Consider the following 26988-nt stretch of genomic DNA (forward strand, 5'->3'; position numbering starts at 1 on the left):
CCTGGGCACTCGAGAGGGCAGGTTTGTGGTTTTTGGTTTATTTCTTTCTTTCTCTCTCTCTTTTTTTTTTTTTTTTTTTTTTTGCGACAGAGCCTTGCTCTGTGGCCCAGGCTGGAGGATAAGGGCGCGATCTCGGCTCACTGCAACCTCCGCCTCCCGGGTTCAAGCGGTTCTCCTGTCTCAGCCTCCCAAGTAGCGGGGATGACAGGCGCCCGCCACTGCCCCGGCTAATTTTTTTTTTTTTTTTTTTTTTTTTTTTTTTTTTTGAGACGGAGTCTCGCCCCGTCGCCCAGGCTGGAGTGCAATCGCACGATCTCGGCTCATTGAAACCTCTGCCTACCGGGTTCAAGCCATTCTCCTGCCTCAGCCTCCTGAGTAGTTGGGACTAAGGCATGCATCACCACGCCCAGCTAATTTTGTAATTTTAGTAGAGACGAGGTTTCGCCATGTTGGTCAGGCTAGTTTCAAAGTTCTGACCTCAGGTGATCCACTGGCCTCCCAAAGTGCTGGGATTACAGGTGTGAGCCACAGCACTCGGCCAGGCAGTTGTTTTTATATCACAAAGTGTGAGGAGTGGAGAGGGAACACTGATGTTCCCAAATGGTTAATGACCAAGATTTAGCATCTAGTAGATTCAACAGGTCTCTTGACAGCTGGATTTTGTGGTATTAAAGGAAATTAACAATTTGGGGGAAAAGCATAGTTATATTTCACTTAGATTTCAGTTGTGTGGTACAGCTTAAGAAGTTTTAAAAATAGCATCTGGTATTTGATGGGTGATATTGTCTGGTAAGCTCATGTATCACATACACACATATTAATCGCGAAATCATTTGTTCAGTTCACATTCTTATAGGCCAGTGAGGATGGGAGGGGCTTTCTCGAGGCCCCATCTGTGTGGGGGCAGCTTTGCCTCCTTCCCCAGAGGCCAGGCTGCATCCCCGCCCACCCGACTCCTCCCAGAGGCCAGGCTGCATCCCCTCCTGCCAGACTCCTCCCTGTGCCCTTCTGTGAGCTTTCCCTGAGTGCCTGGAGGACTGAGGCTGTGGCTACAACACAGCACAGCCTGTCTTACGGCCACTGAGCCACCAAGGGGCAGGTCGCTTGCTCTCTCCTCTCTCCCTAGGAAGGCAGCTGGGCGCCGGGGTGACCTACAGAGAAGGAGGATCTGCCAGCTCCACGGCCTGTTGCTCCTCCTGGTCTCTGCACCCACATCTTCCTCCTCCTGGCAGGCCCCCCTCAACCCCACACCTGACTCCTCCATCCCAGGCCCCTCCTTCCCAGACCCTCCTCCTTGTCACCAGGACCATCACGATGGCCTCCTCCTCTGTCCCCCTCTCCCCGGCCTCCACCCAGACATAGCTGTGGGGATGCCCCCCTCAAATGCACCCCAGCCCACCCACCAACTTTTAGGGGAGCCCTGTCTTCTTGGCCTGTAACCAAGGCCACGGCTAGGACAGCAAGCTCCCTGCAGGCTCAGCTGCCTGCCTTGTGACAGCCACGGGCCACCCTGGAGCAGTGCCAGGCCCAGACCAGATGTCCGAGCTCTGTGATGACCAGAGGAGCTGCTGAGCCTCCCTCTGCCTCATGGTCCACACGTCCCTGTGAGTCTGCTGGGCCTTAGGCACACTGGGCTGCCATCATTTGTAGATGTCGCTGCCTGGGTTCTGCCGCCTCTGCTCCCAGGCCTGGAATGCATCCCCTGCATTCACTCCAAGACCCGGCTCCACACCACTCAGCCTTGCTGTGTGCTGTCCTCGAGGCCAAAGACCCAGACAGGAGCAAGAAGTGGCCTCCTCAAGGGCTGAGCATGGCCATCTCCTCAGGAAGGGAACTATCCCCCACACGTTTGTCCAACACCTGCCTCCTCTGGGCCATCTCCGTGCCTCAGATCCTGGAACGCATTCCTGCCTGCCAGCTCCCCCATCACCATAAGCGTCTCTCCCACTTGCTCCTCTCTCCCCACCACCCTCCACAGCCTGAGACGCACCCCTGCCTGCAGTCCTGGGGTGAGTCCGTCATGCCCTGCACTCACAGAGCCGCCCACTCTGACTCCCTGAGCAACGTGGATGCCAGGGAAAGCAAGCGGAGTGATGGGGAGTGAGAGTTTTCCCATCGCGTCCAACCCCAACCCTCCAGGTAACCAAGGCAAAAAAAGAAAAATAAATAAATAAATAAATCTCCTGCTGAGAAAGTTTACCAAATGACTAGTCCTAGGTATGGCCTCAAAACGTCCCGTTTCACGATCCAGGGCTGCCAGCCGTCCAGGCCAGCATGGCCATGGAAACATGGGATAAGGAAAGGGATTTCATGGGTCCTTGGGAAGTCAGGGACCAGCTTCTCACATCCAGGTGTGAAAGCAGAAGGGAATATAAAGATATCCTGAAGGATCCCAAGACTGACAGCAAGGTGTGGGGTTGTTTCTCCCACTGAGGCCAGCAAAGGGATTTCTCCTGCATCCTCTCACAGTCAACAGTCTCCAGTTCAAGGAAAAACAGATCCTTTAACTTCAAAGTGAGCCTCACTGTGTTATATTTCAGGTGTCCACACTGTCTCACAGGAGCACCTGCTGTAATGGCCCGGCTGCGTCTTCCTTTCTCAAATAGTCAAATTATTAATGAGAGCACTTTAATATATTGGGGGAATATTTAGATATTATTTTAATATAATTAAAAGCAAGTTTTCAAATGAAATTCAACATTCAACTGCTAAATAGCAAAACTATGTGCTGTAATCTAGACTTTACAGCAGCATAAAGTTGTCATCCTATTATATTTTACTTTGTTTTTCCATTAACATGTAATTTAATACAATTCTAATCTCCCTTCATATTGAAAAGTGAGTCCATTACAGCCCCACTCACGTATCCTATTTCTGCCTAATGTTTAGCCTAGAAGCTATCTTATGAATGTGGCTCCATAAAAGAACGGCATAAAAGATAAAATTTAACTGAAATGAATTAAATTTGATTATGCCACATGTTGATACCACATCCTCATTTCCACTGTAGAGGACTGGATTTCCTGATGGATGCATGGAAACATGTACTTTAAAATATTATCACAACAATGACAATGGCAGCATGCTGTAAACAATGGCAACACTAGAACGTGTAATGAGCACTGAGCTAGGTTTTTGGGTTTTTTAGATGTACACGATGTATATAATAAATACTTAGGGGGTGGTAATTTCTTTTTGTGAAAACAAGGTCGCAAACACAAAAGGCAGAAAGCATCTTAGTTTCCTAATTTCCAGCTCTTCACGACACCATTTTGTCATTAAGAGAAAAACCAGCAATTACAGTCATTATTCATGAACGTACAACCATCTCCCCAAATTCAGAATAGAATGTAAATGCAAGTCTTACTGTTGCACTTATAGGGCGGCTGGCCTACCCAATCTAAACAGCATATTGTGAGTGTAGGAATAAAAACAGGAAGAACGCAGCGAACGTTTACAGAGTGCACACCATGCTTGTGGGACTGTTCCCAGGAGGTCCCCTCCAACCCTCCATCCCTTCATGGAGCATTTACAGGGTGCACGTCACGCTTGGGAGGCTCTTCCCAGGAGGTCCCCTCCGACCCTCCGACAGTCTTCACGGAGCAGCGCTTACCCTGTTGCAGGCTGAGGAAACTGAGGGTGGATGGGCAGCATTCCCACATCTTACGCTTGGCCGTTGATGGATGAGAAGGTAGTGTTTGGAGCCCTACTCTCCTACTTTCTTGTCCAAACCCAGCGAGTAGTTCCACATGGGGCTGACCTGAGCCAGCCAGCTGCCTGCACACCTCAGTGATAATCTCAACCCAGGGCTTTGGGGAAAGCATGCAGCTTACGCAAGGCAGCCACCAATGTGAGAGCAGAGAGGAAGAGGCCATGCACAGGGGTCCTCCCCAGTCTTCCCCTGACTACAGGCAATGGGGGGCCCTTCCCACTAGGAATGCCAGTTCCTCCTCCCTGCCTGAAGCTCATCTGACCCAGCCTTAACTGCCTGCATTTTCTTCTGCTTAGGAAAGGGAGGGGGAGACCCTCAGCATGTATCTCTCCTGCCCTCCATCCTAGAAAGAATTACCCTGCTGGAAGTGGAAGCCTGCTGAACTTAAAGCAAAAACCAAACAAACCAAGACAAAACAGAACAACAAAAGCTTTATAAAGTAGACCATGGAGTGAGTTTCTAAATAAAAACTGATATACTCTACCATAGTGTATTTTTCCCAAACTAGTTAAACATAAGCAACATTTCCTCAGAAACTGTAATTGGAGTTGTTGAAAATGGTGAGACAGCCCTGGTGGTGCTGGAATCACACTGACTCTCTCGGCCATCCTGGTCTTTTCATCTGCTCTGGTGTCCCTTTCTCTGTCCCCCAAGTGACACCTGCTCATCCTGGTTCTCTTAAAGCCCCCCAGGCCCTGGAGCCCACCCTGTCATTGGTCAAAACATTGGTCAAACACAAGTGCAAACATAGGCCAAGGATCATAGTAAGAAACAGAGATTGAACCTATTCCTGTATTTACTGTATGATGGTATGAAAGGCATAGTCCACCATATGGCAAAAGGAACCTATCTGAAGCTTCATTTTTAAAAAGTTCCTTAAAATGTTAACAAAAAGTATGAGATTTGAATGCCGACAGCTGTCAAGCATTGTTGACAGAAATTGTGACAATCTAGATAAATGGAAAGACATACCATATTCATGGATTGGAATGCTTAATCCAATGGTTAAGATGTGGTTAAGACAGAAAGAATCCCCAAATTAATGTACAGATTCTACACAATCCCTATCAAATTCCAGATGGTTACTGCTTAGAAATTCAAAAGCTGATCTTAAAATTCACATAAACAGAAAAGGAAAACTATAGCCAAAGTTAGCAGAAGGAAAGAAAGAAGATCAGCACAGAGATAAATAAAGAAAAGAAACAATAGAGAATCAATGAAATCAAAATTTTGTTTTTAAAAAATATCAACAAAACTGGCAAACCTTTACCTAGACTAAAATTCAAAATGTGAGAAAACTCAAATTATTAAAATCAGAAATAAAAGTGAGGGCTTGCCACTGACTTCTAAAAAATAAAAAGGATTATAAGAGAATGTTACAAAAAATACATGATAAAAATTAGATAACCTAGATGAAATAAATAAATTCATAAAAAACACAAATTACTTCAAGAAGAAACAGAAAATCCCAACAGACCAACAGCAAGCAAAGAGATTGAATCAATAATTGAAAAGCTCCTGACAAAGAAAAGTCCAGGACCAGATGGTGACACAAGTTAATTCTATCAATATTTAAAAAAGAATTAACACCAATCCCTCTCAAAGTCTCCCAGGACTAGAATAGGCAGGAATGCGTCCAAGCCCATTCTATGGTAATTCTATCAGGGCCAGAATTACCCTGCTAGCAGAGCCAGATAAAGACAAGAAAAGAAAACTATAGATAAATATCCCTTATAAATACAGATGCAAAAATCCTCAAAAATAGGCCAGGTACGGTGGCTCATGCCTTTAATCCCAGCACTTCGGGAGGCCGAGGTGGGTGAATCACAACGACATCAAGAGGTCAAGACCATCCTGGCCAACCTGGTGAAACCCTATCTCTACTAAAAATACAAAAGTAAGCCGGGCATGGTGGTTCGCGCCTGTAGTCCCAGCTACTCAGGAGGCTGAGGCAGGAGAATCGCTTGAACCCGGGAAGTGGAGGTTGCAATGAGCCAAGATCACACCACTGCACTCCAGCCTGGTGACAAAAGCGAGACTCTGTCTCAAAAAAAAAAAAAAAAAAAAATCCTCAAAAATACGAGCAGATCAAATATAGCAGCACATGAGAATTACACATCGTGACTACATAGAATTTATCCCATCTGTGCAAGGGTGGTTCAACATAGGAAAATCAATAAATGTAATAAATCACTTTAATAGAACAAAGGGGAAAAGGCCACATACTCAACACAGTTGATACAGAAAAGGCATTTGACAAAGTACACCACCATTTTATGATAAAAACACTCAGAGAACTAGGACTAGAGGGAACTTTCCCAACATGATAATGGGCATTTATGGGAAACCCACAGCTAACATCATACTTAATGATGAAGGACTGAAAGTGCTCCCTGTGAGAAGAGAACAAGACAAGGATGCACACTTTCACTGCTGCTCAGCAAAGGAGCAGGTTACAAGAGCAAAATAAAAAATCGATTGTATTTCTATACATTGGCAATGAGAAACCCCAAAAGGAAATTAAAAAAGCAATTCCACTTAAAATAACATCTAAAATAATAAAATCCCTGGGACCACCTAACCAAGGATGTAAAAGAGGGCCAGACACAGTCACTCACACCTGTAATCCCAGCACTTTGGGATGCTGAGATGGGGGCATCACTTGAGCCCAGGAGTTTGAGACCAGCCTGGACAACATGGCAAAACCCCATCTTTACAAAAAACACAAAAATTAGCCAGGCATAATGGTAGGCACATGTAGTCCCAGTTACTTGGGACTTAAGTGTGGGATTTCAAGGCTGCAGTGAGCCGAGCTTGCATCACTGCACTCCAACCTGAGTGTCAGAGTGAGATTTTGTCTCTTATAAAGAGATATAGACCAATGGAACAGAACAGAGCCCTCAGAAATAATACCACACATCTACAACCATCTGATCTTTGACAAACCTGACAAAAACAAGAAATGGGGAAAGGATTCCCTATTTAATAAATGGTGCTGGGAAAACTGGCTAGCCATATGTAGAAAGCTTGAACTGGATCCCTTCCTTACACTTTATATGAAAATTAATTCAAGATGGATTGGAGACTTAAATGTTAGGCCTAAAACCATAAAAATCCTAGAAGAAAACCTAGGCAATACCATTCAGGACATAGGCATGGGCAAGGATTTCATTTCTAAAACACCAAAAGCAATGGCAACAAAAGCCAAAATTGACAAATGGAATCTAATTAAACTAAAGAGCTTCTGCACAGCAAAAGAAACTATCATCAGAGTGAAGAGGCAACCTACAGAATGGGAAAATTTTTGCAATCTACTCATCTGACAAAGGGCTAATATCCAGAACCTACAAAGAAATCAAACAAATTTACAAGGAAAAAAACGAACAAACAACCCCATCAAAAAGTGGGCAAAGGATATGAACAGACACTTCTCAAAAGAAGACATTTATGCAGCCAACAGACACATGAAAAAATGCTGATCATCACTGGCCATCAGAGAAATGCAAATCAGAACCACAATGAGATACCATCTCACACCAGTTAGAATGATCATTAAACAGTCAGGAAACAACAGGTGCTGGAGAAGATGTGAAGAAACAGGAACACTTCTATACTGTTGGTGGGACTGTAAACTAGTTCAACCATTGTGGAAGACAGTGTGGTGATTCCTCAAGGATCTAGAACTAGAAATACCATTTGACCCAGCCATCCCATTACTGGGTATATACCAAAAGGATTATAAATCATGCTGCTATAAACACACATGCACACGTATGTTTATTGTGGCACTATTCACAATAGCAAAGATTTGGAATCAACCCAAATGTTCATCAATGACAGACTCGATTAAGAAAATGTGGCACATATACACCATGGAATACTATGCGGCCATAAAAAGGATGAGTTTGTGTCCTTTGTAGGGACATGGATGCAGCTAGAAACCATCATTCTCAGCAAACTATCACAAGAACAGAAAACCAAACACCGCATGTTCTCACTCACAGGTGGGAAATGAACAATGAGAAAACTTGGACACAGGAAGGGGATCATCACACACTGGAGCCTGTTGTGGGGTTGGGGGGGGGGAGGGATAGCATTAGGAGATACACCTAATGTAAATGACGAGTTAACGGGTGCAGCACACCAAGATGGCACACGTATACATATGTAACAAACCTGCACATTGTGCACATGTACCCTAGAACTTAAAGTATAATAAAAAATAAATAAATTTTAAAAAAGGAGGTGAAAGATTCATACACTGAAAACTAGAAAACATTACTACTGAAAGAAATTAAGCAAGACTTACACAAATGAAAAGACATCCTATGTTCATGGATTGGCAGACTTAATATTATTAAGATGAGGTAGGTCCTACACCAAGTGACCTACAGATTCCCTGAAATTCCTGTCAAAACCTCAGATGGCATTGTTTGCAGAAGTGCAAAAGCCAATCCTCAAATTCATATAGAAATGCAATGGGTCCTGAGAAGTGAAAACAATCTTGAGAGAGAAGAACCATGTTGGAAGACTCACACTTACGGATCCCAAGAGTCACAAAGTGATAGTAATCAAAAGGGTGGGGCCCCACACAAGGGTGCACACACAGACCCATGGAACTGAACTGGAGTTCAGACATGCACCTGCACATGTGATACTTTTGATAAGGGAGACAAGGTCACCCAGAGGGGAAAGAATAGTCTCTCCTACAAATAATGCTAGGATAACCCAGTTTCTACACACCGAACAATGAATTTAACCCCCCATCTTACACAATCTGCAAAAATGAACTCAAAATGGCTTAAAGACAGAAAAGGGCTCAAACTATAAAGCTATTTGAAGAAAACACAGATGCATTCCTTTGTGACTGTGAACCAGGCAATGGTTTCTTAGACATGTCACCAAAGCACAGGAAAAAATATAGATAAAATGAACTACCTAAAATTAAAAACTTTTATGCTTTAAAAGATGGCATCCAGAAAATGCAAAGGTCATCCACAGAATGGGAAACATTTTTGTAAATCACATATTTGAGAAGGAACCTGAATCTAGAATATATAAATCTGACAACTCCATTATAAGACAAATAATCCAAATAAAAATGGGCATCCAAAAAAAAAGGAGCTGAATATTTCTCCAAAGAAGATGTCCTAACGGCCAAAGAGCACACAGAAAGGTGTTCAGCATCATTCACCAGTAGGGAAATGAAATCAAAACCACAGTGCGGTACCACTCAAGCCCCCTGGGGTGGACAGAGGGAAAAGGACACAGTTCCAAACCTTGATGACGATGCAGAGAAACTGGAACCTCGCACGCTGCTGGGGAAGGGAGAACAGGTTGGCGGGTCCTCAAAAGGCTGAACATAGAGTCACCAAATGCCCCAGTGAGTCCACTCCGAGGTGCACATCCAGGAGAAATGAAAACACATCCAGGCAAAAGCCTGTGTAAGAATGCTCACAGCGACATCATTCACAGTTGCCAAAAAGTGGAGACAACCTGAATGCCGCCCAACGGACGACTGGACAAACATGGGGGCTGCACCGCACGATGGAATTGTTTTCAGCAATGAAAACCTGTTAAGCCCAGAAACGTGCTGCGCCAGGGAAGCGCCTTCAAAACCTTATGCCACGGGAAAGAAGCCAGTCACAAGGGACCACCAATGTACGATTTCATTTGTATAAAGTGTCCACAACAGGCAGATCTCGAAACAGAAAACAGATTGTTGATTCCCAGCATCGCCCGGCGGGTGAGAGGGCAGGCGGCTGCTAAGGCACGAGGTTGCTTTTTGGGGTGAAGATGTTTTAAATTTATTAGAGTGATGGTTGCACATACCTGTAAATCTACTGAATGCTACCGAATTGTACATCCTAAAGCATGACTTGTATGGTGTGTTACTTATATCCCCGTAAAGCTCGAATAAAATAAATACACACATGTGATGGAGGAAGACATACACAGAAACTCAAAATCGAATATGGACACACTTCACTTAAAATTTTTCTTCACTTGCTTTAGAACTCAGTAAAAGCTCTGTTTTGTAAAATTTAGGAAAACAGGTATGTTTATTTTTTGCTTCTAAATCTCCTCCTTCTCCACAGAACAAAGAATGTGGCTGAAGCTGTTTCCTGTGTTGCTCTGATCACCATATGGCTCAGAGAAACATCTGAGGCTCTTAAATCAATAATCGAAGATCCTGTGACAGTCACATGTGTCTTTTTTCTTTGCCCTTCATTCCCACTTAACGTTCCTTGACCATGACTGTGGATTCAGTGGACATTCCATGATTCCATTGTACATGTTTCTGTTCTCACTTTAGTTCCTCATGAAATGAGGCAAGGTATAAATTAGTAAATCCGTTAACTGACCCGATAATGTGAGTTTGAGTTACACACGAATGGCTGATGGTTCTTAATCCCCCGCCCAGATAACTGCTGAGGAAAGCTTAAGGGAAATCCTTAGATCCCATCTGGGTGAGCTGGCAGAGGGTCCGGAATCCAGTGGGCTCTGCTGTTTCCCATTCATGGGATCCAAGATCTGGTCCTGGGACAGCTCGCTGAGGTCTTGCATTTCCTTATCTGTTTGAGGGTTTGCCTTTATTTTCCCATAGTTCAAAGGGCTTTAAACCGAGGCTATACCTCAGCATCACCCAGGAAGTGTGTAAAGGACAAATTTCTGGACATCATCCCAGGCGCAGTAAGACCATACCTCTGGGGTGCAGCTCAGGAGTCTGTAATATCAGTAAATATCAGTAGCTACCAGGTTTATGCTCTGCATTGTCTTACATTAATTTTTATGTTTGATATTGTGTGTCCCAATTGGCCTCTTTAATCTGAGTCATGCTGTATACTTAGTAGAATTTCTTAAACTACCAACAGAGGTCTCAATGAATGTTTGATAATGGAATGAATAAATAAATGGATTAAACGTAAAGAGGAAGTATGCATTAGGGGCTCAGTGGAGGTAAGAATTTGGGTGAAGCTCTCCTCTAGGTTAGTTGGCAAAGTTTTCATCCTCTGTAAATTTCCAAGGCTGGAATTGCTGCGAATAACACATGGTTAATATTTTCAAGCACTCTGACGCTCTTGAGAGGAAGGGCTCCGTAGAAAATCTTGGGCTCCGTAGAAAATCCCGTCTCAGTTACCGAACTGTGGATCCCTGGGCTGAATTCTGCGGAAACAATTCTGCTGCTGTACTCACAGGCGCTTCTTTGTACTTTTTTATTTAAATGTTTTTGTAAGAAAAATTCTACTGCTTCTAAAATCTTAGCCCTAAATAGATGAGACCTGGATGTTTGTGTAGTTTCAAACCATTTTCAAAGGTAGAACTGTATTATCCAGCAATGGTTGTATGGTTGCCGTATTTCCTATTTCCAGAAGGTACAGGCAGTTTCTGAAAGGAAGCCCTGCTGGTCACGGCCGCCCCCACTGGGCTCTGGCCGCAGCGATGCCCTCTCCGTGGGGTGAGACACCAGCGTGTGTCCAGCTCCCTAGAGTGGTCTGCAAGGCAGCAGAGCTGTGCAGCTGCACCCAACTCCAGCGCCCAGCCTAGGAGGAAGTTTGTTACATCATGGTCACTAGGTGGGTGTTTTTGATTTTTGGGGTTTTGTTTTGCTTTTTTTTGTTTTGTTTTGTTTTATTTCTCATGAGGTCATAGAATTACAGAATTGGAGAGGTTTTAGATAGATCTTCTGTGGTATTAGTTTTAAAAGTGTTTTCCTGCTTTCCTTTCTCTCTCTTTCATTAATGACTCAACCCAGCCATTCAAACAAAATTTACAAAGCACCTGCTGCAAACAAGGCACTGTGGTGGACAGTTAGTGAAACAGCCCCTGCTCCACAGTCTTCAGCTGGGAGGTGGTACTGGCAATAAACAGATAAACAGGCACACGTCAGGCAGTGACGAACACTCTAAAAAATGCTGGGCAAGGGGCTGATCACCATGTGTGTCCAGGCTTTACCCCCTGGGACAGGTGTGGCGGGGAGGGTTTGACTGGGGCAGAGACCTAAGGAAGTAGGACGGCTCTCTGAGGGTCCTGGGTGGAGGGTTCCGGGCACGGTGTGTCCACAGCTCTGAGTTGGTGCCTGGGGCGGCACTGCTAGGGAGGAGGACCACAGGGAGAGCAGGCAAGAGGAGGCCCTGTCTGGGTCCTGAAGGGTGGTGCTGGCAATCACAGGACTTTGCTGGGCTTCTGAGTCTGGGGGCCATAGGAGCAGGGAAGAGATGGGAAGCCACTGACACTTGAAGGGGTCTCTCCAGCTGCTGAGGATGGACTAAGGGGCCTCAGGGGCACAGGAAGAAGACAGGGAAGGGAGGTCCCACAGGACGTGGGCCGTGGTGCTCATGGCACACTGTGTCCCACCTGCCAGCTCTGAGGCGTGTCACACATCCACACAAAAGGTCTTCTGTATCAAGCACAGCTAGACATGCAAAGCAATGCAATGTGGGCAGGTCTTGCTGTCGGCATCCTCCAAACAGGAAAGTGGGGCCTGGAGAGGGAAGTGGCGGCCCCATCACAGCTCTTGGTAAGGACAGGCATCCTCCAACAGGAAAGTGGGGTCTGCAGAGGGAGAAGGTGGTCCCATCACAGCTCCTGGTGAGGGCGCAGGACCCTGGCAAGGCTCAACGGACTCCCGTCCACTCTGTGTCATGCTTCTGGCTCCAGGCACAAGTTAAATTCTCACTCAGCTCATGGGGATGGGCTTGTTATCCCCACGGGCACCGAGATTAGAGCTGTCCATCACAGCAACAGTCGCCAGTGTTTTAATGGTGTGGCTAGTTGTGTCACGTGGTAACCTGTTTTCCTCTTCAGAGTCCTTACCCAGATGGACTTGACAACTTATCTGTGGGTTGAATCTCAATGTGGAAGGCATCCGGCCAACAGCAGTGATTACGCCCCAGAGAATATGTGCTGCCTGAGCTTTCTCAGAGTCTGTTGGTGGACATGCTGTTAGTTATGAAAACAAACGAAAAAGGATGAGTGACAGGTCAGGTGCCGTGGCTCAAGCTTGGAATCCCAGCACTTTGGGGGGCCGAGGCAGGTGGATCAGTTGAGCTTGGGAGTTCAAGATCAGCCTGGGCGACTGGGTGAAACCCCATCTCTACTAAAAATACAAATATTAGCCAGGCATGGTGGTGTGCACCTGTAATCGCAGCTACTCAGGAGGCTGAGGCACGAGAATCACTTAAGCCATCACTTAAGCCTGGGAGGTGGAGGTTGCAGTGAGTGGAGATCGCACCACTGCACTCCAGCCTGGGCAACAGCAAGACTCTGTCTCAAAAAGAAAATAAAAAAAAGATGAGTGACAGCTGTCATGACATGAGGGGCTGTGCCTCAGGGTGGAGATCTGAGGGCACTGCGCTGATGGATTCACACACACGTGCACGGTGGGGGTGGGGGGCGTGACTCTCTGGATTTCTGAGTGACTGTGGCCACCCTGTGGGGAGGGCTGCACCCTGGGGCTTTGCCTCTGATAAGAGAGGTTGGAATGACAATGGTAAAATCCAATGCCTAGGAAAGAGGGCCAGGGCATTCTAGACACTCTCAACAGAAAACAAGTGGTGAGATGGGAGCGGGGGAGGAAGGATGGAGACATAAGCGCCTCCCTATCTGTACTGTACCTGCACAGAGTCGGCCTGCCCAGAGCAGCTTTCATCTTTTCACAAAGTGGTTATCTTATCATGCAGCCTGAGCACTGAGCCTTAAAGAAATCAGCCTGGGGATCTAAGAGGAATTTAATATGCTTTTCATTTCCTCTCTATTCAATTCTGCTTAGGTGCTCAGGGAATTCTGTGTTTGTGGAGAGAACATGTTTTAAAACGTGCACAGCCTTTTGCGGGCATAATGAAATGGGGGGAATGGACAGCCTGGAGGTCAAGGGAGTACTGCAGGTGAGGAATAACTTTTGAACACACTACAGAGATTTTAATCAGTTAAGAAGTGTATTTGGGTGGATGTAGATAGTGATAAAAAGAAGAGAGAACTGAGAATGAATGAGAGAGAAAACAGGAAGGAAAAGGAAGAAAAGGCAGGGAATGCAGGGAGGACTAAGGCCATGGTGTGTAGGACATGCAGCCCCAAGCCCTGCAGATGTCCCAGGCCAGCTTCTCATCCTCAAATGCAGGCACTCTGCATGAGGCTACAGCTGCCCTCACCATGGACAGCTCTCTGTTCCCCTGGCAGTGTCTTGCTCTGATTCACCTCCTTACTTACGGCCACTCCATCCATCTTTAAGACCCATATGTAAGAGCTTTCTTCTCCTATGAGCATCTTCCTAAACTCTCCTACCTAAATTTAGTTCTCTTTTCTCTGAACATTAGAATTTTATCTGCACTTTTCCTATGATATTTATTCTATCCATCCATCCATTAATCTATCTGTCCATCTATCCTTCCTTCTTTCTTTCCATCCATCTATCCTTTCATCCATCCATCCTTTCATCAATCTATCCTTCCATCTATCCTTTCATCCTTGCATCCATGAAGCCACAGGCATCATGAGTCCCAGGCTCCACAGCAGATGTTGGGGATAGAGAGATGAGTAGGACAGTCCCTGTCCTACAGAAGCAAGGTGTGGTGTTCATAGTCTAACAGGAGAAACGGGTGAGTAAGACAATCTTTGGAATAGGGTTTCTCCTGTAGACAAAGGGGTACAGCTGAGAGACTGGGGCAGGGTGGTGGTGGCAGGCATCGGAGAATCAGGGAAGGCTTTGGCAGATATCATTTGGAACTCAAGGATAGGAAATCATTTCAATGACATAAAAACTGTCATGGCCTCCCCCTTTTCCTGCCCTGTTCACCTCCACCCCAACACACACTCACACACACACAAAGGCATACACAACTATGTGCACATGTGTAGCCACACATGCATGATTATGCACATGCACAAACTTGCATGCGCATGCAAACACATAGATATACATGCTTTTGTACACACATATGCACGCATGCACACCCATTAGGTCATAAGCTCCAGGAGAACCCGGAGGCTTGAAAGCCAGACTGGAGAGCAGCAGTGGTCCACCACATACCAGCGGTGCTGCCTTGGGAGACTTCCTGACTCCTCCTAGGTGTGAAGGGCCCCTGCCTTGGAGGGTCATGGTGGGCATTAAATGAGCCAACACAGGGAAACATCCTAGACCATGCCAGGCCTGCAGCAAGCAGATCACATGTTAGCCACTGCGAGCACTGACTGCCCTCATGTCTCCTCCTGGGCCTGGCCAGTGCCTCCTACAGGGAGAAATTAGTTCAGTGGTGTCAAAATGAAATATTAGAATGGAAATAAAAATAAAGAGGTGGGAAAACTTGGGAGAGAAGTGGCAGAAAAGGAATGTGATGCTTTGCGCAAAAGGGAGAGGAAATGAATATGAGACCAAACACGGGTTCAGATTAAGATTTGCTGACTGCATCTGAGGACAGGGCTGTTCTTGACATCTTTCTCTAGAGAGCCCTTGGGGATGGTCGGGACGCAGGCCTGGCCCTGTGGGAATTTATACCACACTTCAGCAGAAGCGCAAAGTCCATTATGCCAGGCTCAAAATGCTTCCAGATCAAGGTGGTACTCTGGTTTACGGAACGGAAAAAGGAAGATCTTTTAGTTCACTTGAAAATTCAGAATTTTAATGCATCTGCCTCTGTATGGCTAATCTGACCCCATGGATGTTAGATAATTCTTTTTTAGGAATGAATAAGATATTGGTTCTCAGGTATGAAATGAGAGGCAGTTTTCATGGTCATCAGCATGGTGCTGATTTCATGTGATTCTGCTAACAATCCCAGGAAGTCATCAGTCACTACCCATGACTGGCAGATGGCAACATTACTGCTCCAAGGTGACTTTCCCAAGTTTGGATGGCTTGTAGGTGCCCAAGTTTCAGCCAGAACCACGGTGCCCTGGCTTCTGTCTCTTCCACTCCATCAACCAACAGTTCTCCTGAATACTCTAGGTGCCCCCACTTGCCCCAGGTGCTTGTCTTACTACACCGAGTTGACTCTCACAAAAGGTTTAACTCCTTTAATGGAGAAACTGGGGCTAACGCTACTCACGTGTCATGACTGTTACATTATAGCAGACACAACAGACTCTCAGGTCGAGCCTCGAAGAGGATGGCAACGTGTCTGCCACGCAAGGGATGTAAGAGCAGTGCTTACGCTGGCTGACCACCAACACTGTCCATCCACATCACCGTCCATGCCCAAGTCATCCAGGCTTGGGCCCCAAGAGCCAGCACGGGGCAGCCCATTGTCTGTCTTCAATGCCCTGCAAGTCTCTGGCACACGTCGACGCTCAACACTGTGTCCTAAGTGGAGATACGTGAGAATTCTGCTCAGAACTCACCTCTTCTTGCAACACCATGGCCATTGCGCCAAGGTGGATGAAAACAACACTGTCTGATAAAACCACATCAAGAAGTAGCACACGAAGTATGCCTTAAAAATAACTCCACATTCGCCATTTTTGGTAAAACCAAATCCATCACACATCTTACCAACAACACAAGAGTTCAAAACATGTGTGCCAGGCACACCCATCTGACTGCGTGAGCAATACGTGTGTGTGCCAGGCACACCCACCCAACCGCATGGTGAATACACGTGTCGCCACACTCAGACCCCTAACATCCTGCCTTCCTGGCCATCATTCCTGACCCATCACAGAGTGAGGCCAGGCAAGCGCGTTTCATGTTGGTGGGTGATGGAGAGGATAAATCACATCCTCTTTCTCAGGGTGTTTGAAATCCAGACACTCAGGGCAGGAGTTTGTCAGTGGGGTCACAGCAACATGGAGAACAATTCAGCTGCCAGGCTCAATTCAGCTGTCCAGGGCTGAGGCCGTGATGACCAGGGCTGCAGCCCAGTAATCTGCCTAAGTGTCCTCACAGAGGCGGCCACTACCCCTGGGGGGACTTCTGGGCGTCTGTCAGGGAGCGGCCAGCACTTGCTGAGACCGGGCCTGCCTCCATCGATTCCTCCTGTGGCTCCACAGGACCTTGCCCTACAGAAGGTGGCTCCGGGTGCCTGCCCTTTGCAACCAGAAAGAGCTTAATCAAATGAACACCTGGGACACAAAAACAGTGCGCTCTGGCAAATGGAGTGAAAAGGCCACCTTGGAAATGGAGTTGGCCAAGAAGATTTCATCCATTCAACACAATCTCAGCTAATATTTAGGATTTCATTAACTGTTTTTTTTTTGAGATGGAGTCTCGCTCTGTCGCCCAGGCTAGAGTGAGTGGTGTGATCTCGGCTCACGGCAAGCTCCGCCTCCCGGGTTCCCGCCATTCTCCGGCCTCAGCCTCCGGAGTAGCTGGGACCACAGGTGCCGCCACCTCGCCCGGCTATTTTTTTGTATTTTTAGTAGAGACGGGGTTTCACCTGTTAGCCAGGATGGTCTCGATCTCCTGACCTTGTGATCCGCCCGCCTCCGCCTCCCAAAGTGCTAGGATTACAGGTGTGAGCCACCGCATTAACTCTTCTAATATGTTCCAGAGTAGGTCGTGCAAAGTCTGATTTCACACACACACGCACATTCACAGATGCATGCACATGCACATACACAGACACACACACACGCACGTGTGTGCACACACACACAGCCTTGTGATTCATCTTTGATCAGCAGGTTCTCAGACCAGCAGGTTCAATAGCGAGATGGATAAAAAAATCCATCTTTAAAAAAAACTTTAAAAAACTCTTTAAAACAAAAATCTTCACTGATTCCACATATACCAAAGTTCTAATTTTAAAGAAAAACTGCTCATAGATGTCTTTTGATTGGTACAAGGTGAACATAAGGAGTTTTGTGATTCTAAACTCAGGTGTTCAACTCTTCAACTCTTTTTCAGAATTTCATTACATTTTCGATTAAGCATTATGGTGAGCACATTTGCAAGTTAATTGCACTTAATTACCAAGTGACATCTTATTTATAGGCTAAATAAGTAGCTTTTAAACAGATCTTTATTGTAACATTTGAAAACAATGACTTCCAAAGCACAAAAGAAAGCTGCTATCAGTTGTAAACCTAATCTCATTATTCCTCAAGCCAAAAGGTCATACCTTACTCTCTGTGATAGAGAATTTGCTTTGTGAAACACACTTTTCGCTTCACAAAAGTAATTATAATTGTTCCCCAAACATCTTTGAGTTTCCTTTGAAACAAAATCAAGGGCTCCTTAATTTAAACCAACCAATCAATCTTTCTCTTTTACCTTTTATATGGTTTTGGGTGATTATATTTTTGCTTTGACACAAATTTATAACCTGCTGACAATTTCCAAATGTATATACCAGAATACAGCAAAAGAAGAATGCTTGTTTTAAAACATTTGACTTTTAAGAATTATTTCATAAGCAAATGTAATTTTGAAATATGTATTAATAGTATTTTTTAAAAATAGGGTCTTGCTTTGCTACCCAGTCTGGAGTGCAGTGGTGTGATCAGAGCTCACTGTAGCTGAAAGAGATCAAATGAAAAGACTAAAAGGCAGAAATGAAGTCCACAGGCAAACAGCCCGGGCGGCGCCCTGAGCCTAGTTAAAGATCGACCCCGGACCTAACCGATTAGGTTATCTATAGATTCCAGACGTTGTAAGGACAAGCGTTGTGAAAGTCCCTGTCCTGCTCTGTTCTGTTCTAATTACCGGTGTCTGCCATATATCTCAGTCCTGGGCCCAGTACAAACACATTCCTCTATTTGTCCCAACTTCCTGAGCCCAACACAAACACATCCCCCCATATATCTCAGAAACACCACCTAGAGAGCCCCCGATAAGGTCACAACCGTTTATAGTTTTACTAAATGCGCGGGAACAAATAAAAAACTGTTAAATGTATAACTCAAAATATTAGCCAATTGTGATGCTGCGACCAAAAGAATTCCTTTGTTCCTCTGTAACCTTACATATCCTGTATACATCGGGCTATAAAAAGCGGGCACATGCATCGTTCGGGGCCCTCTTGTATGTTGTGGAACGGAGGGACCAAGTTCGAACTTGCAGTAAAGATCCTTGCAGCTTGGCTTTGACTCTGGACTCTGGTGGTCTTCTTTGGGGAATAAACGGTCTGGGCATAACATAGCCTCAAACTCCTGCTCAAGCAATCCTCCCACCTCAGCCTCCTGAGGAGCTGGGACAACAGGCTCATGCTGCTATGCCAGGTTATTTTTTAATTTTTGTAGAGACAGGGTCTCTCCACGTTGCCTAGGCTGATTCACAGTATTTTTAAGGTATTGTTGATGACCTTCTCAGTTTATCAACTTGAAGTTTTATGAAAATTAAGTTAATTTTAAGTTTTAAGATGACAGAAACTCATAATCCTTGGTATAAACATTGCAACTTAAAATCCAAATTTAAAATTTAAATTTAAACCCTGAAAATGGTCAGACAGTATTTGTTCATTGCCATCAGTGCACAGAACATTTTTAGGAAAAACATATTCTTTTACTAAATGAAATGATAAATAGGCAACATCAATATGAATGTATGCCATTAATCTTTCCCTCCCCTAGAATCAGTGACTAACAACTGCACATTTTTTAACATGACAAATTTCTTTGGGGGAGAATATCTCATTTAGGAATCTATAGATCAGGTCTATGAATTTGAAAGAATCATCTGGAAATAACGTATATGCAAGGAGAGTAGACAGAAGTGCAGGTGAATGCATCTCAGAGCCCAACAAAGGTGTGATTTCACTGGGGACATGCGCCGTGCTGGGCCGGTGGAAAGGCAGCCTCGCTCCTGAGGACTTTAGAAAGTTACACTGGACTTGTATTCCTCTCCTAGGAAGAGCCTTTTTGTGAGTTCAATTCCTTAAAATTGTTTCAAAACATTTGACTATAACAGAACCTCCTAACTGATGTCAGTAGAAAGCAGAGAAAGGGTATTTTCACAAACCCAATCTTTCCTTTCTACCTATTTTAAAAAGTAACTCTATTGTAAATTAAAGTAAAAGTTTTTGCACATTCTTTGAATCAAATAGCTACATTAAAAATTAAAATATGCTGTTATGATTAGGATGCAGTAAAGCAAGAATTGATTATTTGAGGGCATTTATCAGTTAGTGTGACCTTCTGAGAAATAAATTGAGCCAAATCTTAAGAGCCAGAAAAATGTTTCTACCCTTTGGCTAGGTAATTATAGTATTCCATATGAAAATACTCTTGAAGGAAGACACTGTCCCTGCAGAAGGATGTTTCTGTAGTATTAGAAAACCAATCTCGTACTGCTTATTTATTAACTCCTTGATGCATTCTAAAAAGGAGTTAATTTGATTTTGCAAATACAAGTGAGAAAGTCAGGTACATTTATAATGCATTCAGATATGAAGCAAGAGAGAGAAGGATCGGAATGGCAGTGGCACGGGAGGGAGGCTTCCACACAGAGTGTGTTCCAGGACCTCTCCCATATTACGTGAAAGGAGAATCCTGGGGCCCCAAAATCACTAAGCTAAAAGGAAAAATCAAGCTGGGAACTGCTCAGGGCAAACCTGCCTCCCATTCTATTCAAAGTCATCCCTCTGCTCACTGAGATAGACGCATATTCTGATCGCCTCCTTCAAAGGGCTTATCAGAAACTCAAAAGAATGCAACCATGTGTCTCTCACCTTCCTGTGACCTGGAACCCCCTCTAGACTGAACCAATGTACTTGTTACATATATTAATGTCTCATGTCTCCCTAAAATGTATAAAACCAAGCTGTGCCCCAACCACCTTGGGCACATGTCCTCAGGACCTCTTGAGGCTGTGTCTCGGGTGTAGGTCATCAACCTTGGCAAAACAAACTTTCTAAATACTGAGACCTGTCTCAAATTTTCAGGGTTCACAGTTAGCTATGGGCATGATTTACATGTAGCTCTAACTTTCTGCCAGTCAATGCAAGGAGAGAAACAAAATTTAGTTATGCACACACCAAGACCACACGAGTTGGTCAGAAAAATACATTTCAAAATCAAAAGAGAATTTTCCTCTTAGAGAATATTAAAATATAAAAAAGGAAATATACATCCTAAACACTAACATACCTAATTTTTTTTTGAGACAGAGTTTCGTTCTTGTTACCCAGGCTGGAGTGAAATAACATACTTAATATTTTAAAAATTCCTATAAATAAGAAAACACTTCCTTCAAACAATTATCAATATAAAATAATTTCATAGACATGAAAATACAAATTAATAACAAATAGCTGAAAAAAATTCTAACCTCACTAACATTCAAATCACTGAACTAAATGAAGAGAACAGCTTTTGAAATATAGGTCCATTTAGCAAATAATTTCACTTGGAAACTTATTCTAGGAAAACTAGGAGAAAAGAGAAGGAAGGTTGTCCTTATCTCATTATTATCTTTTATGAAATTTGTCCCAGGTTAAGAATATGAACACACACACACACACACACACACACACACACACACACTCTCTCTCTCTCTCTCTCTCTCTCTCTCTCTCTCTCTCTCTCTAATAATATCTTACTATTTAATAAATGTGCCATACTTAACCAGTTGCCTGCTTTTTTAGGGGGGAGGGGAGGAACGTAAGTTGCTTCAAAAATAAACTTTAAAAGAAAAAAACACAAAGTTTCAGCACATTCAAGGAAATGTGGAATAAATTTGGAAACTTTATGGTTTCTTAATATTTATTACACACAAAACATTGGAATGAACTTTCAAAGTGATGAATGTTAGAAAACAAATTTTTGTACCTAACCATTTATATGTTAAATCCAAAAACGTTCTTTACAGTTGGAATTTCAGCCTACTGAATTTCTGATAGACCAGATCACATCACTGGCTGATATTCACACATAGGAAACAGTCTCTTCTGGCCCAAGTCTTCACCTACCTCTGCTGGAAGTGGGGAAGGTGTGCACGTGGAATTGTTATAATCATCACAACAATTTGAGTGTCTGTTCAAAGAGCAATTATTTGCCATTTTTCCCACATTTTTCAAGCTTCACTTCTGTAATTTTTTAATGTTCACCATATCAGCAGTTGTCTGGAATTTTTGACAACTCGGGTCCCTGCCTTGGGTTTGACAGCACTTGGTGGATCACTCTCTTTGGGTAACAAATATCTTTGGATTTAGTGCTTTCTATAAACCTGAATTTTTTCTCAGTATTTGATGAACACTCCAACCTCTCAGCTCTCCTGTGGCTTCTGAAGTCTTTGGTCCATCTCGTCGGCCACCACTGAGAGAATCCGTGGTGTGAAAGACATCATGAGAAGGTGAGATGGCCAGGCTTTGTGTCTCCATCCAAACCTCATATTGAATGACAATCCCTATAATCCCCATGTTTCAAGGGAGAGACCAGGTGGAGGTCATTGAATCCTGGGGGCCATATCCCCCACGCTGTTCTCATGATAGTGAGTTCTCACAAGATCTGATGGTTTTACAAGGGGCTCTTCCCCTTCTCCTTCCTGCCACCTTGTGAAGAAGGTACCTTGCTTCCCCTTCACCTTCCACCATGACTGTAAGTTTCCTGAGGCCTCCCCAGCCATGCTGAACTGTGAGTCGATTAAACCCCTTTCCTTTATAAATTACCCAGTCTCAGGCAGTTCTTTATATAAAGCAGTATGAAAACAGACTAATACAGAAGGATTTTTAGCCACTATAATTTTATAAACATGAGGAAGGTTAAATATCACATGAGTATTTTAGGAAATGCTAGGAATCAATAAGTGAGGAGAGAATGATTTTTTTAAAATTGTGGAAAGGCTTTTACCGTTTCCTGAGCACCACTATTTTCTGCCTGGAAGTCACCTACGAAATCAAGCATTTGTTTGCTTTCTGTAAAAGGGGAGCTCCCAGCCCTTCCTTAAGACGGCAGGACGTTCCTTTCCCATTTTTCCTCCTTGGCTCATCCTCCTGTTTCCAAACAGGAAGGCCAGGCTCCTTACTGCCAGGGCCTTTGTTTCAGCTCAGTCATCTGGTCATCCACTCACCTGTCCCTACAGCTGGAATGGCAAATCCAATGCTGACTGAGGACGGCTCCAGGCTGAAGGTGGTGACAGGAGACAGAGCCAGCATCACATTTATTCTCCTATCAGAATCACCTGGGGCATCGCAGGCCAGCCCCCTGGGTGGGCCCTGAGAATCTACATTTCTGTCAAGTTCCTAGCTGCTGCTGCTCCTGGTAGAGGCACCGCCCTTTGGGAAGTTTTCAAGGCTGTGAGATCTCCCAGTGCTCTGGGCTTGGGAGTTTATGTCTTCTGTTCTGCTTTACTTTCTTCCTCTGCCCTACTCCCTGGCACTGGGGTGGGAACAACGCCCTGTTCACTCCAGGCCTGGGCAGTGAGCCAGGAGTGTTCTTGGGCTCAGGGCTTCCTGGGGTACTCGTCCTCCTGCCTAGGGTGGGCTCCTGCTTGGGCCTAGATGCGGCCAGTGGCCTGAGGAGGAAAGCTAGAAAGCCTCGGGGCAGGTGTTCCAGCGGTGGAACCCAGCAACCCAGGAGGAGGTGCTCTTTTCAGCAGGTATCACTGCATCTGCTGGGGTGGAGGCCTGGACCCCACAGCAGTCACTGCCGTGGTGTGGCTGGAAGCCACGTTATTGCTGGTTCCTCCAGGAGAGGCAATGCTTTCTGTATTTTAAGTCTCTTTCAGTAAGGACTTTTTTCTTTTAGCTGAAGTGTCATCACTGTACAAAAAATGTCCATGAAAATTGTATGTAATACAATCAATTCAATGAACTTTTTTTTTCCCCGCAAATACTTAAAAGCATAGTTGAACGTAAAGATGAGCTGTGTATTTTTTTCAAACAGAAAACATTAAAAATGGGTGGACTTTCCCTTGGGCTCCAGGTAGCACATGTCCTGGGAGATGCTAAATGCATGCACCGTGTGCCCCCGAGGGGCATGGCAGCTGACAGCGAGGAAGTAACTGCTGTGTGCAATACACGTGTGCCATGGGAAGAGCTTTCTGAGGAAGGAAATGAAGAATACCAACATGAAAAACTTACAGATTTGTTTTTAAGAACCACCAAGGAATATTAGGGAGAAAGAAAATTACCGATCAGATTACAACAATATCCTTCTGCATAGGTTTGAAAAATAGGAATTATGATTTAGGATGATGCGTTCTTGCATTTGAGTCACATAACTGTGTGAGACATCTCTTTATGCCACCTACTAAATAAACAATCTAAATAAGCTAAACTTAGAACAAGAGCTTGGGCTTCTCATAAACAGCTAAAGCTGAGATTTTCAAACATAATTAGCATCTGTAATTCTATGTTCTCAGGTAGTCAGATTTTACAGCAAAAGTGAATATCTTTGTATTATTGACAAATAAAAATTTTAAATTATCATATATTATTTATTAATTTATCTTTAACTCATCTTTTAAAATACTCTATTGGGATGTTTATTATATATACAGCATCAGTAAAGTGGCAGATATACGTGGATTGTAAATGAATCAATACAGATATCAATGCTGCACTTGCAGATGCATTTCTAGTGAGAAGAGTGTGAGGTCACAACAACACAGACACCACTGCACCAAGACACCTGTGTGTGTTCCGCTCAGAGTTCATCTGGTACCTCCCTCATGTTCCTTCTTGGTCTGTGCCTGGAACAGACAGTAGTGGTAGCTTAGTAGGGAAAGCCCGCTGCCCGCTTGCCAGGTGACCAGGTCCTCCTCTGCCCGCTTGCCAGGTGACCGGGTCCTCACCCTCACACTTGCGGTACACACCTGAGATGCCCTTGCACTCTATTTCCTGCAAGGACCCAGCCATTGGTTCAGACTCCCAAATTAGTATAAGGAGCTAATATGTTAAATACAGTGGTGACTTTACCTATGGTTTGAAATAATACAGTTACCTGGAATGAAAGAATAAGTACATAAAATACATACCCACAGTGCTTAAATACGTAAGCCATATTTGGCTGATGGATTCCAAGCCAGACACTTGATAGCAGGGAGAGTCCTGCCCGTCCTTGACCCCTCAAGCCAGCCCCACTCAAGCCGTGCGTGCTGCATAGACACAGGCAGGAGTGTTTTACATTCTGGGTATTTCCGTTCCATTCCCACATAGACAGGTTATAATAGGAAGCATATTTCACTTCTCTTCTTTCCTTAGGAAAAATAGAAACTTTTCTCACTCTCAGAAATGCACTGAAATTTACCTATTTTACTTCCCTCTCCATGGCAATGAATCTGTGCTGATCCCAATTAAAGTCTGACAAAGACCAGAGCTGCTGTGAGACACTAATTTCATGTTTGAACTTATTCTGGCTTTCCACTGACATCCTCTTCCTGGCGCCATCTGTCCTGCACGTGAGAAGCGAGAGCTTGCTTGTGACGGTGACTTGACTCAGAGATGTATCAGGTGGCCCCGCCCGGAAGGGAGCAGCGGGAGAGGAGGGGGCCTCTGGCTGGAGCCCGGGTGGATGGTGGTGTCACTCAGGCATGGGGCAGCAAAGGCTCTGGTGAGAAGACTTGAAAGCTGGGGTGGGATGTGTTATTTGTAAGAAGCCTGGATAAGAGGATGAGGGGCACATCATGTCAATCACGGATTTATGAACTCACAGGAGAGGGTTGGATAGGATGTGTGAACGTGAGCCTGTGGTGTAGACGATGTGAAGTCCCGGGAATGGGTGGGCTTGTGATGGCACCTGCTGCTCACAGCCTAACTCAAGGCCACACCACTTTTCCTTCCCTCTTGCCCTGCTCTGTCCCCTCCAAGGTGGTAAAGTCACTGCCCCCCTTTCTAGGCTCTGATGCAGGAGGGCTGCCCAGAGAGACCCCTGGGCCTGAGATGTAAATGGAAGTTATGTAGGGGAGTCCTTGGGAAGCTCTGGGTTTCCAATAACAGGGACAGATGTAGCTCACACCACTGTAGCTCCCTCCTTCCTCTCTTGATGTGGAGTTAGTAGCTGGATATCTAGCAACCTCCTTGCAACCAAGAGGACTTAAAGTCATCCCAATAAGGATGGCAGAGTGAAAAGATGAAGAAAGCCTTTGTCCTTGGTGGCAGGCCTCAGCAGTCAGCCAGGACTCACAGCTGTCCTCCTTGGGAAGTCTCGCTATGAGAACAAACCAGCTTTGCTTGTTCAAATGATTGTAATTCAGGTGTTTCATTATCTGCTTCCAAAAATAAAGAGGCATCACTGCCCATGGTTATAGTCCTGGGCTCTGGAGTCTAAGATGAATGAGTCTAAATCCAGCTTCATCACTGACTGCCCTGGGACCCACATGCGTTCCCACCCTCTGAGCCCCTGATTCCTCCCCTGTGAGGTGGGGAGACTCAGCTCTGCCCGGTAGGTGTGCAGGTAAAAGGTAGGAAGGTTAATGCAGGTGACGCGCTGCCACAGAGCAGGGCTATGGACCTGTGAGTGTAAAAACACACTCGCCACCACAATGTCCACCTGGGGAGTCAACGTGGGAGGCTCCAGCAGAGAAAGGAACAGCGTTCAGAAACTGAAGCCCATTGGGAACACCATGGGAACTGAGAGGTGCTTACAGCATTGTCAAAACATCATTACTCCCAAATCTGAAACTTACTGGCTGCTGCAGTGATGCTCAAAGGAAATGCTCACTGGAGTGCTTTGGAGTTCAGATTTTTGGATTAGGGATGTTCACGTGGTAAGTATATAATGCAAACGTCCCCCATTCCAAAAAAATTCCAAATCTGAAAATGTCTCATGCCAAACATTTCAGAAGAGGGATACTCGGCCTGCAGCATAAATCCACTTTACAGACAAAGCCAAGACACGCCGAGGTCCCATCACTGCCCAACATCACACCAAGGTCCCATCACTGTGCAATGTCACATGGGAGATGAGGCCAAGACACACTGAGGTTCCATCACTGCCCAACATCACACAGGAGACGAGACCAAGACACGCCGAGGTCCTATCACCACCCAACGTCACATCAAGGTCCCATCACCGCCCAACATCACACCAAGGTCCCATCACTGCGCAATACCACATGGGAGATGAGGCTAAGACACGCTGAGGTCCCATCACCGCCCAACATCACATCAAGGTTCCATCACTGCCCAATGTCACATGGGAGATAAGCCAAGACCCACCAAGGTCCCATCACTGCCTAGCATCACACGGGAGATGAGGCCAAGACATGCCGAGGTCCCGTCACTGCCCAATGTCACATCAAGCTTCCATCACCCCCCAGTGTCACATGGGAGACGAGGCCAAGACACACTGAGGTTCCATCACTGCCCAACATCACACAGGAGACGAGGACAAGACACGCTGAGGTCCCATCACTACCCAATGTCACACAGGAGATGAGGCCAAGATACACGAAGCTCCATCAC

General features: G+C 45.1%; 1 protein-coding gene across 1 annotated transcript in view; it reads right to left on the reverse strand.

Annotated features, from left to right (window-relative positions):
- The window catches only part of DLGAP2 (DLG associated protein 2), a 905804-nt gene that overhangs the window by 145085 nt on the left and 733731 nt on the right, over positions 1 to 26988 (reverse strand). The window lies entirely within an intron of this gene.

This window comes from Rhinopithecus roxellana, chromosome 9 (genome assembly GCF_007565055.1).
Source record: "Rhinopithecus roxellana isolate Shanxi Qingling chromosome 9, ASM756505v1, whole genome shotgun sequence".
NCBI lineage: Eukaryota > Metazoa > Chordata > Mammalia > Primates > Cercopithecidae > Rhinopithecus > Rhinopithecus roxellana.